At 30.7% G+C, this 13774-nt stretch overlaps 2 long non-coding RNA genes across 4 annotated transcripts; one reads left to right on the forward strand and one right to left on the reverse strand.

Annotated features, from left to right (window-relative positions):
- The first annotated feature begins 42 nt into the window (after positions 1 to 42).
- LOC107362226 (uncharacterized) lies at positions 43 to 4137 on the forward strand. Of its 3 annotated transcripts, XR_003082235.2 has the most exons (6): positions 66 to 739; positions 829 to 1732; positions 1984 to 2011; positions 2318 to 2473; positions 2627 to 2790; positions 3457 to 4137. It is a non-coding gene; the product is annotated as an uncharacterized LOC107362226 (long non-coding RNA). The 3 variants fall into 3 exon arrangements; XR_001568629.3 differs by lacking the exon at positions 2627 to 2790; XR_016197739.1 differs by lacking the exons at positions 1984 to 2011; positions 2627 to 2790 and having other exon boundaries at positions 43 to 739.
- LOC112538856 (uncharacterized) lies at positions 3671 to 7476 on the reverse strand. The gene is made up of 3 exons (XR_003082239.2): positions 6967 to 7476; positions 5932 to 6095; positions 3671 to 5854 (listed from the first exon to the last, which is right to left on the reverse strand). It is a non-coding gene; the product is annotated as an uncharacterized LOC112538856 (long non-coding RNA).
- Positions 7477 to 13774: the final 6298 nt, after the last annotated feature.

The following is a 13774-nucleotide window of genomic DNA, read 5'->3' on the forward strand; positions in this document are numbered from 1 at the left end:
AGATAATTACACATAAATTTTCGGGAAAATAACAATTGGATGAGAGACACACTGTGGTGTAAAAAGAAACTGTCAGCTGTTGATATTAAAATTTTTCTCTATTTTCCCAAACATTTAATCCAATTGATTGTATTATTTAGTGTGTTCAGTTCAGGTGTTGATTCAACAATTGGACAAACAGACTTGGACAATAACCATGTTCCTCCAAATGCTTGGTATATTTCAGTTAATCAATCGCTCAAGAATTTCATCTTTGCCTTATTACCGGCGTTTATTCAGTGTACCATGGATTCCTCCTGTGTTTATTTTCATCTAAAGGACATTTAGTGATTAAGTAATAATAAAATTGAAGTTTTAAAGCTTTGATTAACTTAGATTTAGAAGCCATTATTTATCCAATTTCCTCGACTAATTGGGTTACATTAAATGATCTTCTGCTATAATTAACAATCAACAGCATGAACAAAACTGCATTTTCTGAAGTAACCTAACAAGATTGAAAAGAAAGGTGAATAATTAACTCACAAAGAAAATCAATTGTGAAAAAATTATACCAACCATAATTAACGAAGCCAATGAATACTCAACAGCAGAGAATATTGTATTGAACTTTCCTCCCCTGGTATGTTCCAATACTTGAATGATTTTAATTTTAGATGGACCAGGAATTCGTCTGAACATCAATCGATTTAACTGGAATAAACACTTCTCAATCTTCATCACATTGTTCAACCAAACGGTAAAGTATAAGAAAGATTTATTAGATTTATTCACATGATTTTGTTTGTAACTAAAATTGTTTTTTTTGCTGCATTTTCTCTGATTTAGCTGCAACTTTGGAAGTTGAATTGAAAATTAATATTTACCTGTACTTTAGCAATGTGTCCAGCTATAAAATGAATCGATTGGCCACCAAGAAAATTGACAATTGCCATCAGGAAAAATGAACATTTCATGAGAAACGGAACTGATACAAAAAAGAGGAGATACAACAGGACTGATTGAGCCAAATAAGTGGATAAAAAGATTGTTGAATTGAGATGTTCCCAGAAAACTTTGGATCCGTTCAGATGACGAAGTTCCTTTGTGACTCGGTGAAGGTACACATTGATGTGCTTTGCTGTCTGTTTATTTATGGCTAAATAATTGATCATTTTATCTACTCGTTTGGCTAGTCTATTGAATGTTACTCCAAGCATCATACAATGAAATGTAAACATACAACCAGTGGATCCTAGATAAACAGCGGTCAAGAATGCGTTAAAAATATTGAGTATATAATTAAAGAGACAGTAAGCAATCAAACTGGTCGGACAACGTGATAGCGTGATCATCTGAAACAAAGCAATACCAGCCACAGAAAAAACAAGAACAATCCTTGTTTGAAGAAGAAAACTTTTCCTTATTAATTTATCTAAAGAAGAGACTGAAGCTTTTGGTGATAAATATACGAAGCTTTGGATCCAGCTTTGATGTTTCTTTGAATATTGAGTGTATTTTATGAACAGAGCACAGTATAAGGTACCAGATAACCATAATAACAAGATGAGTGATATTTCTCGGTGAAAAATGAATCCAAGGGAAACTGTTGGTGCTCCTAACTTGTAAAATATTGGATCGTCACTTGGATCGGAAAATAATAACCAAAACTCTTTTAATATTGCTCCAAAGTAGATGAACAGGGACAATGAACAAGTCAATACTAAAAATGATGATTTACTAACATTTACTGGTAAATAATTAAGATGAATCAACTGTTTAGCAAGATAATTGTTGAAATATTCATAGAGATTTTCATGAGGTTTACCTATTTCCTTCATGTCGATCAGTGTAGCCATTACTTGGTTAACTCTCGACACAATATCTTGTTTCTACTCAACCTTTTGTCCTGAATAATTTTACTTTTCATCTATTCAACTGGAATGAGTTAGTTTTTTCAACATAATTCATGATCTTTTGTTTCTTTTTATAACATTTACATAGGATTTATTGCTAGGACAAGAAAGTTAAGGTAAACATGTTTTCTTATTGCTTTTTAATGTTACCTAAATCTGAATCAATAGATCAGTCTATTAATGGACAAATAATTCAAGTAAAAAACATAATTAAACTCTCAACTGTAAACTTATCGATTATTTTTAACCATTTAGCCTATTAAGTGCCATCAATCTATCGAGCTTTTGATTTATGCCATGAATCTTGTTTACTTTCATAATATTATTATATTTCTTCCAAATGTATCATTTTTTATTTATGAGTTTTCCATATTTCCTTCAAAACATAAATCTATTGAATTTTGTTCTTTTGATCTTTTCAGGGAATTAAACTTAAGATGACCAAAAATTAGCCAAAAAAGTGCAAGTTGGACTCAATTTTATCGAAAACTACTGATCATCAAAATGGCCTCAGTTGTAATGACAAACCCACAAAGTCCCAACTCGAGAAGTCAGACTTGTATCACTACTCCTTACATGTAAGTTACCTACATCAGTGAAAAGCTGATCAACATTTATTAAATTTTATAAATTGTTATCCACCTACCTTGTAATTTAATAGGAAACCTCTGTTTAATATGTCCTTTTACCTTACCTGTTGCCTTATGAAACTATCTTCCTTTACCTATTAGGATGTATGTTTAACTTAGGTCTACACAGTGAGCATCAATCAAGATAATCACAATTGAATAAAATGTAAAATATTTCATTCTCATCACCGCCCAATGAATTTTGTTTGAAAAGCTATATTATTATCACCATCATTATGATTATTATGAGTACCATCAATGTTAAGGTACGTTCCTATTCAATTTGTAATCCTTAATTCTTATGATGGCGGAGATTAAATTTTTTACTTTCTTCTTCCTCTTCTTCATTTAGCTAATAATTTATCGTCCTTTTATCAACTTCAGGTTTTACCATCTATTTACTGTTGATGTTAATTGTTACCAGATTAGTTTTGTAATTCAAATTGTTGTTAATCTCCTTTGGTTAACCATAATAATGAAGATAAATCATTCTTAAAATTTAACTATAAGGGTCACACAAATGATAATCAAAACCACAATCCCAATCATCACCATAGTTTGTTTTACAATTCAACCTTTCAACAAATTATTCAGCAAAATTAATCCTTATTGAATTGATAATGAATTGTTGAATGATTTAACATTCAAAAGTGAGTCCAGTTAACATTAACATTTGATTTCCAAATGCAATTGTGAATAATTTTCAGTCTCAGACAAAGCAGTTGATGGTTACAATTAACTCTCAACATTAAAATGTATATTACTATGGTAATGACAATGATTAAAATTGAAACGATTTATGATCCTTTCTCCCAACCAATTTACCTTCACAGCTAACTAGAGCTACAATCAGCTTACAATAAATAATAAAAAAAACAACAATTGTTAATCAGTTTGAGCAATAAATAATTTTAATTTGTATCTTGTAACAGGAAGGTAACAAGTTAAGGTTCATGTTTTATTGCCAAGTTAAAAATGGGTTCAAATAAATTATCAACACTAATCTATTATTTGCTGATGTATTTGAATGGACGCCCTGGACTGATCATGGTGGCCTTTTACCCTGGACGTTAATCAAGTCTACACGGGAAGACGATAAAGATGATAATGGGTGACCTGGGTGCCAATGCTTTTTTCACCGTAAAGTGACCCAGGTCATCGGGCGTCAGCATCCTCATTATGGATATACCCTTACCATTGGAAAGATTTATGTCATAATTGGATATCCAACCTTTTCTAGTTTTGTACCTTATCAACCTGTCCATTTGATTTTGCCTCGTCCATCACATGTAAACTTAATTTCTTATCAATACCTTCTTCCTTTTGACCATCATCATTATCCTCATCTTTAATGTCTTTTGGTCTACAGCTTTAACCTTTCATCTTCACCATCTTTTTTTATCGTGACTTGAAGACATTTAGGTGCAAACCAAGAAACCATGATCTTCATCTTGAACCTTTTTTGCCTCCAATTCACCTTTACTCTTGTAACTTAAGGTTGTGTCTGTGTGTGTGTCTTCAAGTATCATCTTGAAGCTTCTTCATCATTGTCCAGATAAATTATTACACCCATCGATCATCCACATCAATTTAACAATTTACAAAGCCATTAACTGTTGTTGTTTTTTTGTACCAAACAGCGTTTTATTTTTAAATTGGGATTATGTTTCTTCGTTTAGAGTTTTGTTTTTTACCTTTTGGCTCCTAGTTTTGGCCTTTTATTACACTTTGCTCCTTTACCTAACCCACTAATTAACCTAACAATTAAGGTAAAAGAAGCAAAAATTTAACACGAAAAAATAAGTCAAAGTCTTTCAGTTTTGTCATTCAATGTTGCCATTGAACCTCCCAACTCTTGATTCAACTGAATTGACTAAATGTTGTTTCCGAGAATTTATTCCTATCAATGAATTGAAACTGATTTTACCCAAACCCAGGTGTAAATGTTAACAATTAAAATTAAGACCAACTAAGATTGAAGAAGGATGTTGATTACACAGAAAAGATTTTTACTCTAATTGTTTACTCTCCCAATAATCGCATCAATCACAATCATATAATATAATAGCATTTATAAAATTATATTATTGCCAATGAATAATCATAATCAATCTTGAAAATGAAAACTGATGATGATCTTCATTTAATAAAGGTAAAACATTAAATTGAGACGCCCTTCTAACAATTTTGATTTACCTTGTAAAAAAGTGAAACTGTAATCTAAATTGTTATTAACACTGAAATCTGTGTACGTTGTTGGTCTAATTGTTGGTCGAAACCATGTTAACGAAAAAAATACATGAATCGATCCATCATTGGAAGTAACATTTTTGGCCATTTTGACCTCCTAACAGTTTCACGTTAACCTTTTTTTTAACTTTTGTAGCTAAAAATGGTTGCTGTTAATTTTAACATGTAAACCAATCTCACCTTTCAATCAACAGCGAGGTTAAAGAGAGTAAAAAAACAACCTTTAACCTAACATATTACTAAGGTCATCGCATTTAATTGAAACGATTGAGATTGATCAGTGAAAAGGAGAGATTGAAAGATAATTGAAGCTAACTGAACAACAAGACTAAAAATTGATGTGATTTTTACAATTTTTACATTTTCTTCATCTTACATCATTTTACAGCCTCTGATGGCATTGACACGATTGATGCCATTAGTTTAACCTTTGACCAATGGTCATTGGTTATATTTTGCTGAGATAAACAAAATTTAGACTTGAAAATATGTCAAAAAAGCAGTAACATTCATGTATTTGCTCAGGCCTTGCAGCGACTTCAAGTGTCTGACTTCTTGTTCAACGTTGATTCCTATCATTGGTTAAATTGCTACAAACAACAATTTAACTTGCTAAATCATTGGAAAGTAAAAGATTGATCGATTAATATATTATCACATTTAGTTGCAGTAAAAGCATCACGCAAGGAAATACAGCTAAAAAAGTGAACAGTCAATACAGCTAATAATGGTTATTCAAAGTTGAACAAGCTAAACATGGAATGATAACAGTTTTAAACTCTCTTTTTTTTCTGTAACACTAATTGTCAATAAACACTGTCAATAACTGTTTTCACTGTTGACGTTGTCAAAGGTTATTACTGTAAACCAAATAATACTAATCTGCAAACAATACTGATCTACAGGTCTGATCTCATATCTTGTTTACTGGCAATCAATGTGCAAGGGCGAAAGCAAAAAACAAAATCTTGTCCACAAATCCATTGATATTTGATTAAGGTTAATCCAAGGTATTCATACGACCAGTGCAGTGTCCACACTAACTGATTGTTCAGATGATTAAGGTAAACAAATGGTTCCCTGTGAATGATAAAATTGAAAAAAATAAACATCTATTAGTAAGAAATTAAATGTAGCCTTTGATGTACAGATAATACCTTAGTTAGCACCCATTAGTTTGTAATAAGCATCTGGTCTTAAAGCTTGTCTTGAAACATTTACTTTGTACTCCTGGCTTTTTGTTATCATCTTTCGGGATCAAGATCAGCATGAACATCATCTTCCTTGAGGTATTTTTTCGGTTAAATACACAGTTGGTGACCTGGAATACATATTATCACGATAAAAGATCAACATTATTAACAAAGATCAATGGGATGAACATGTGAAAGGAATGACGATGGATGATTATTATGGTGATGATGATACAAGAGATAGAGAGAGAGATAAGATGAAATATATTTTGTTTAAGGTAAAAGGTGAAATAGGTGAAGGTGGGATAAACCTGAGACAGAGCTGGGTGGGTGTGAAACACACGAAAATTAGGAGTTTGTTTTACCTTTGCTTCTTTGGTGATCATACCTGTGAACTACTAATTATCTTTAATAACATAACGCTAACAGACAATGTAAATATTATTATTTACTAATATTGGTGAAAAGTAAACCTTTATGTTACTAATTTAGTCCATTTTTTGTTTACCATCGCTATGAAAATATAATTTTACATTGCCTTTTGACCAAGAGCATATGTTTTTGCCTTTCAAAGGTACAAGTGAATAATACTTGTTGGTGAAGATGATGATATCAACCCTAGGGTTAAGTTGACCAAACCTTTCCATTTCTGTTTCAATCTTTCAATATTTATCTTACTATCATGCTATGTCATATTCAAATTACCCTATCTATTACCTTTCACCTTGGTCTTCTATTCATTTACCTATCATTTTTGGTTTGTTAATGTGTAAATAAATGGTATAGACTGAAAGGTTATACCCTTGCAAGGTATTATTATTCACAAGTATCAATGTTATCTGTTTGTTTGAAATAGTCGAGAGAGTGAGAGCGAAAAAAGTCAACCTTTCAATGTGAAAATAACTAGGAATCACTTTCAAAGGGTGAAACAAACGCCTATTTTTAGCTGTAATAGGATGCGTTGAAAGGTTATTACTAACAAATAAACGTATAATTTACCTGAGTAACATTTTTGCATGTGAAAATATGAAGATTACATTACAACTGCTGGACTGGGTCATAGGCTGGAAAATGGTCTTCAATCAGCGAAAACAATACAACTGGTTTAAAAAATTAAAAATGATTGCCTGAAAAAAGAAGCTTTTGGTTAGCTTTGAAGCGATGGAACACAAACTTTGAAATCATTTGGAAACTCAAACAAGCAGAAATAATTAAGAAATATCTAGTTAAAATGATAAATCATGACGAATTAAAGTAAAATCTTCATAACTAGATGAGAATGGTTAATTAGCAAATTAAATCAATCCAAGTTATTACAATTGAATAAAAAAGATTCCGTTTAATAGAATTAAATGAATCCGTTATTCATCGAGAGATGGCAGTGCTGATTATTTTATTTCATCCCTTCAATTAAGGTTTTTAGTTAATGAAAAATATTTATTAATCAAGTCATTTTTATTGTTTTTATTCTTCTTTTTCATGGTGATGTGGCGAATCTTGGAATTCAGTAGTTCTAAACCTTTGATAACTATTCATTGTGCCTAGTTTTCTTGTGTTATCCAGCTTGAATTTCAGTTGTGACTATTTATAAACCAAGAAAAGGACAGAGACCACCAAAAAATCATTCACTTACGTTTACATGGTATAACGGTGTATCAGGATGAACAGTTATCAGTCAGGCAACGACCGCCTCATTATTGAAGATGAAATCAAAACAAAACATCGGAATGCATTATTTGTTATCATTGCCCTCTGGAAATAATCCTTTGTAAAATTGACTTCAAAGACTATTAATTTAATAAAGTTTCAATTCTCCAAGTAATCAAATGAAAAATCATTTATTTATTCAAAAACTTTCAATTTTATGCAATCAGTATATTCAAACCAGGCGACGAGGCCAGGTAAATAAGGAGCTTGAAGGTTTCCTCGGTAAAATGTTACTGTTTGTATTTTTAGATGAATTTAAGGTGAAAAATGAACGGATTATATTGTTTTTGTTCATTTAGTAGTTTTTAATTTGGCAATTCTTGATGGATGTGTTATTTTTTAATGTTTTCAATATCATCAATTCAATTTAATTCCTTAATTGTTTTCAATCTTCTCTCGTTTTCAAAAATAACTTTATCCCTGTAAAATTGAATTCAGTTGAACTTGGCTTTTACTCACTAAATTCACTACAACCTTTTGTTTTACAATTAGTACACACTTTCAGAGGGTTGTTTCAAAAAGACACACTTATGTAAAAATTGACACAAATGAGCAAAACGGGTGAAAATTATTCTCTTTCAAGATTAGACTCTGTTAGGGACATGAAAACTGAGTCCATTTATGGGATTCAAAATTTTCTCCGATCGACAGTTTGTTAGAGGATCGAGTTCAAAGTTGAAACTTAGATTGCCTTTTGTACAATTATGGAAGCAGATTCTTCCCTAAAATAATTTATTGACGAACTTTAAGCATAAAGCAGAAAATGAACTCGTTTTGAGAAATAAAGTTTTCTGTTTCTTTACAACAGGTCAAGTTCGATTTCCCGTTAAACATTCCGCATTCTATGACCGTAGGAATTAGGTGGCTTAAACTTAATTTTCGTCTATGAAATTGTTGATAAACATCAACGATTGAACAATTTAATGACAATTCTATTGATTTAAATCATTGACTTAAGCACTTTGACCATCAATATTTAGAAATTGACTATTAGTCTATTTGCAAAATGGCCGTCAACAATGCAGCGACTAATTTATTGATACAATGTCTATGCCATTGATGCTAAACAACCACAACCTGCATCAAAAAACGTTAGAAATCGTAGTTACAAGTACCGTAAACCCTATTCTTTATACGATTCCAGTTTGACATTGCTTTCAGCACATTAACCTATCTTTTATGCGCAAAATAATCCAATGATCAATATGTACATAGCATCACAATTAAAGCGTAAGAACAAGACAGTATCGTTGGATTCTAGTTTAATTACAAATCATTTTATTTACAATAAAAGTTAAAATTGAAACATAATTACTGTTTATTCATTGACGAGATGTTTTAGGACACAAATTGGACTGAGTTTTGTATCAAGATGGCCTAAGTAGCAACTTCAAGCATCATAAAACGTCTTCTTTATTAAGATGCATAACAAGAGTTTTCACATTGCTTTCCAGTTTAAGAACCTATTAGTTTACCGATAAAATTAGCGAAACTAGCATCAATATTAAAATGTGATCAATGCTCAAGGTGTTCAATTCAATTCTTAAATGATTAATAGCAAAAATAAGACCAATTATTGTGATTTTACACCAGGAAATGCTTAAATCGTAGCAAATTTAAGCACAATAAACACTCTTTCTTTACTTTCTATGCATAATAAGCACTATTTACAACTTTACAATTTTGACGATGAAAGTTTTAGCACTGTTTGAGAACCACTTTGAGTTGCAATTTGAGACTTTATGGGTTTGTAGAAGAATGAAAACTGAGTCCATGAGTACTATTAAATTGTTTCTCCGATCAATAGTTTTCGAGCAAATACAGGTCAAAGCTGAAACTTCGATTCGCTTTTGTGCGATTGTGGAACAAGATTTTTTCAAGAGATTCATTTTCATGAGGTAACCTTTGATGGGCAACCAGAAATTGAACTTATTTCAATCAATAACCTTTTCGATTTCTGGATAAAGAGATAAGTTCGATTTTCAGTTAAATCGACAGATCTTTGTGACCGTATAAGTTAGAAGGCTGAAACTTGTTATTCATGCATAAAAATGAATGATTAACATTGGCGACAAAACGATTTTTTTCAAGTTATTGATAGTTCTCTTGATTTTGGACGTTGACCTGAAAAGTTTGAACATCGGTATTTCGAGAATGGCAGCACTCACAATCACCATTCTTTGATTAAACATTAGATTTTATTATGAACTATTACATGATGTAGCTGAATATTGACGAAAATCTAAGCTAATTCATTTAATTATGAATATTTAAAAGTAACCATTTGCTTTTATCGATAAAGATTAAATCTGACAGCGTTAGTAATACAGTGCTATAGCTTTTTTTGTAGAATATTGAACAGTCTAAATTTTCAATATCTTCAGAGTCAATAATAAAATCTAATGTTTAATCAAAGAATGGTGATTGTGAGTGCTGCCATTCTCGAAATACCGATGTTCAAACTTTTCAGGTCAACGTCCAAAATCAAGAGAACTATTAATAACTTGAAAAAATCATTTTGTCGCCAATGTTACCCATTCATTTTAATGCATGAATAACAGGTTTTAGCCTTCTAACTTATACGGTCACAAAGATCTGTCGATTTAACTGAAAATCGAACTTATCTCTTTATCCAGAAATCGAAAAGGTTATTGATTGAAATAAATACATTTTTTGGTTGCCCATCAAAATTCATCCCACGAAAATGAATCTCTTGAAAAAATCTCATTCCACAATCGCACAAAAGCGAATCGAAATTTCAGCTTTGACTTCTATTTGCTCGTAAACTATTCATCGGAGAAACAATTTAATAGTACTCATGGACTCAGTTTTCATTCTTCTACAAACCCATAAAGTTTCAACTTTCAACTCAAAGTGGTTCTCAAACAGTACCTAATATTGCATCGTCAAAATTGTAAAGTTGTAAATAGTGCTTATTATGCATAGTAAGCAAAGATGAGGGTTTATTAAGCTTTAATTTGCTGCGATTTAAGCATTTCTTGGCGTAAAATCACAATTATTAGTCTAAATTTGCTATTAATCATTTAAGAATTGAATTGAAAACCTTGAGCATCGATCACATTTTAATATTGGTGTTAATTTCGCTAATTTCATCAATAAAATACAACAATAATAGGTTATTAAACTAGAATCTCATCTCCTGTTCTTTCGCTCTAATTTTGATGTTATGTACTCATTAACCATTGCTTATTTTGCAATAGGCTGATGGACTGAAACGCAATGTCCAACTTTTTTGACAACACAGTAAGAATAGGGTTATGGGAACTTAAATTTATTTGATTTTAATCGTCTTTTGATGCAGTTTGTGGTTGTTTAGACTTTTAATAAATTTAATGGTATTTACAATGTATGGCTTGATTGCTAACGCTCATTTTGCATATAGACTAATACACAAGCAAACTACACGCTAAGTCAAAATTTCGTTTTTATTGTAAGATTGTGGCCTGGAATAGAGTTTACTATGTTAAATTACTGCAGTTTTCATTTCTTTCATTGAAATCATAATCAGACTATTAAACTAAAACTCTTTGTGCAAACTCTGGTTATGCATCGTATTAAAGAAGACAATTAATGGTGCTTAATAAAATGCATAATTAGTCAAAGAATGGTGATTATTGATGATCCCATCTTGAAACATCGATGGTCAAAGTTTTTAGGCTAATGGCTAAAATCAAGAGAACCGTCGATAATTTGAAAAAGATGTTCATTAGCCAATGTGTACAAACAATTTTTATACATGAATAGTAAGTTTTAGCTTTCTAACTCTTACGGTCACAGAAATTTTAACTGAAAATCTAGCTTCGAAATTTCCATTTATTGTCTATTGGTATACATAGATCAATGAGATGAGCAATATTATGCTCATATTATACTCATAACCTAAAAATATGTAAGATTGATTTTTGATTGTGTTTCTAGTTTATCTCGCTAACCGAAAGACTTCGAGGGAATTAAATACTCATAAACCTAATTGCTCTGTGATGAAAATATTATCTTGTATTAGAATGGATTTATTTACATACTCGTTATTCCAAGTCTTATTTAATATGCAAATTACTTGAGATATTAGTAAGCTAATCGAGAAACTACTAAATTTTTGAAGGACACTGAATATTAAACAGTAAATTAAAAGTAAAGCTTAAGATGGCCAGTTAATGTTAACTTTCCTGTTTGCGTTGTTTATAAACCCTAAAAGCTTAGATTTGTGAATTTGTGTCTTTAAGCCAACAAGAAAACTCAAGCCGACTTATATTTTCGCTATATTTTCACTCAAATTGCTGATATAATAATTAATGCAAATTGAATAATCGGCAAGACTTTAACCAAATATACCTTTAATCATAATCTTATTACATCGTGCTTACCATTTCAAATAAATAACTTTCACATGTAAAAGTAAAATGAATTATCATTACTTCAACTATTAAACCGCTATAAATGAATATTACAGCCATTTGAAATATATCATGCAACTCTTGATGTAAATGATTTTTATGTTAACAAGCTGAGCCCCGATCATGACTGATCGTAAATTTCTTTTCACTGAATACAAAAATCAATCCACATTTAAAGACTCAAATTACTGATGAAAAACCATTGTCAAGAAAAAAAAATAAAAAAACTTTGGTTCAACAGTTGAGGCAAGATATTTTTTGCCTAACTCTTTGCTCGAAAAATGGCTCTACATATCCTTCTAATTTAACAATTAACCAACAATCAACCTGAACAACCAAAACATTTTTTCCCCAAAGTCAATAGTAAAAGATACGGATTCTGCATTTTTTCCCCTACCCTGTTTAAACGCTAATATCTCAGGTACCTGAATTCCGATGAAGTTCAGACTATTTTTCGTGGATGTAGTTTAATCATGGCTTTCAGGCTGTGAAAAAATTTTCTTTAGAATCCTTTAAGTTTGGCCACAATCTTTACACAAAAATTTCATGTTTTGACTTTATATATGGTATGGTATAGATACAATTAAAACTCTAAATGATTTGGCTAATGGTCAACTTGAAATGCTTTATTTTACAAGCAAATTATGAAGGGACGATCTCAGGTCAAATAGAGGATTTTGTTTTTCAAATCCATAAAAAATACTAATACAATTGAGCTTGACAGTTGAGCTAATTTATTGTTAATCATTTAATATTTATACTTATACAAAACATATTTTCCACTCATTTTTATTAGACTGTTCATATTAATATCATTTTTTTGGTACACAAAATGTGTAAGTGGTAAAATAACCAGAGGCAAAAATACAGTGTTTGTCAGGTCAACCAACAGATATGATTAAGTTTGATAATTTTAAATTGTTGCCCTTGACATGTCTTTAACTAAGGCCATAATATAGTTGAATGACAGCTTTAAGCTTTGGACGTTTTTACTTATACTGGACTGTATACTGGACTGTATAGATAGTGAAAGGCCAAAATCAATTGGTTCTGGATTGTTGTTAACAAAAAGCTTTACCATTTGACTTCAACTTTCACTTAATAGCCTTTATGATTTGGTTAACTCAAAAATCTGTATTTAACTGAATCAAGATTAAAGTTGATCATATTAGTTAAGGTTTAGGAAAGGAGACGCAAAAATAGACTCTTTTTTTAATGAATAATATTTACTTTCTTTTATTTTGCCAATTGTTATTATTATAATATAAGATTTTCAATTTCATTTTTAAATCACTTTACACATTTCAATGGATATCAATGGCTATTATTATTGGTGAATTTATTGTCATTTCAATTGTTGTTGGTGTTGGTGGCAATTGGAATTAGTAAATGATCATTTGACAAGGTTAATACATCGGTTTTTGTGCTTTTATTTCATTCATTCAGCAACATTTTCAATGTGATTTTTGGCTTGTCAATTGATCATTAGACTGTTCACTGATTTGAGTAAAGATGCCATCGCTTTTCAACTTTAATGATGGTACAATAATGATTTCAATTTTGTCTCTCTTGTTGTACTTTTAATGTACAATCATAATCATAATCATAAACAATACAATATTTTGGTAAAAGTTACAAGTTTAAAGTGAAAATAATACTCTGTACATTAGACTGCAATAAATATA

Source organism: Tetranychus urticae, chromosome 1, assembly GCF_039701765.1.
Source record: "Tetranychus urticae isolate SD_2017Ah chromosome 1, NJAU_TeUrti_SD_1.0, whole genome shotgun sequence".
In the NCBI taxonomy this organism is placed as follows: Eukaryota; Metazoa; Arthropoda; class Arachnida; order Trombidiformes; family Tetranychidae; genus Tetranychus; species Tetranychus urticae.